Raw genomic sequence first — 1,208 nt, 5'->3', positions numbered from 1 at the left:
AGATACCCAGCAGTATTTATATTGTCCTGTTTTGACTAATTCACGCGCTGCTCCGAGAATTTTTTTGGTTGTTATAGTGAGTGCTTCAGAAATATATAGTTCCAAGCGAGCGATTGCGAGCGGTTTAGATGGAGCGACTTTAGATTTAGAACATATGAGACGAATGATGTTACCAGAGCCAGTACTAACGTGAGCGTACACTTCTGCCCCGTAGGCAACTTCACTAGCGTCAGAGAAAGCCAAAAGAGTGAGAATACAATCACAAGTAAAACCTATATGACGTAGTATGCGAATATTATTAAGAGCTGGTAATTCATCACAGAACTGTTTCCACATTTTAGTAATGTGCGTAGGCGGAGAAACATCCCAATCAAGATTAAGTTGCCAAAGTTGTTTTATTAAGTTTTTGCATTTATTTTTATTTTAAATGCTGGTAAAGCTGTGCCTACCTGTAATTTAGATACATAAGTACTAATGTGTTGACGTATAGTTTAATGTTTTAATAGTTTTAACAAGAAATTATGTATCTAGTTGGTAAGCCTTTATTTAAAAAAAAAAAAAAAAATTAACAGCTTGGCATACACGACTGTGGGAGCAACGAAGCCCATTATGTCCCACAGACGGGCGATAGTTGACAAGATGGAGCGCTTAGTGCACGTCACATCGCCGGGAGCGGCAATTTTAAAATAAAAAGCATCATCATCAGTTCACCAATGCAAACCGAGTAATTTATGTTGCACGGTCTTATCAAATTCTACCACGGAGGGTAAAAGTTTGTGCGAAGCGGGAAGATTATCTAAAACATTTTGACTATTACTATTCCACTTAACCAGATCCCACTGAGCTCCTTTAAACAAATCAATAAGCTGCTGCGACGCGGAAACTGCTTCACATTCCGTGGCAATAGAGAAGGCGATATCATCCATATACAACGAGGAAGATGCAATGCTACTCGCGAGCGGATACTTCGCGCCGTCATCTTCTACGAGCTGTCTTACCGTGCGCAATGCATGGTGAGGACTAGACTTGATTCCGAAGCAAACTCTATTAAATTGATAAAGAAGAAGCGGATCTTGCGGGCTGAAACGATAGAAAAAACATTGAAAACGACGATCAAACTCACGCACGAATATCTGCAGAAATCGTTGGCGGCAATCAGCTGTCATTGCAATAGCATGTAGACGAAATCCTAAAAGTATCATAAACAA

The sequence above is a fragment of the Zerene cesonia genome, chromosome 27, assembly GCF_012273895.1.
Source record: "Zerene cesonia ecotype Mississippi chromosome 27, Zerene_cesonia_1.1, whole genome shotgun sequence".
NCBI lineage: Eukaryota > Metazoa > Arthropoda > Insecta > Lepidoptera > Pieridae > Zerene > Zerene cesonia.
The sequence above is the reverse complement of the archived record's forward strand: the minus strand, read 5'-3'. Positions refer to the sequence as shown.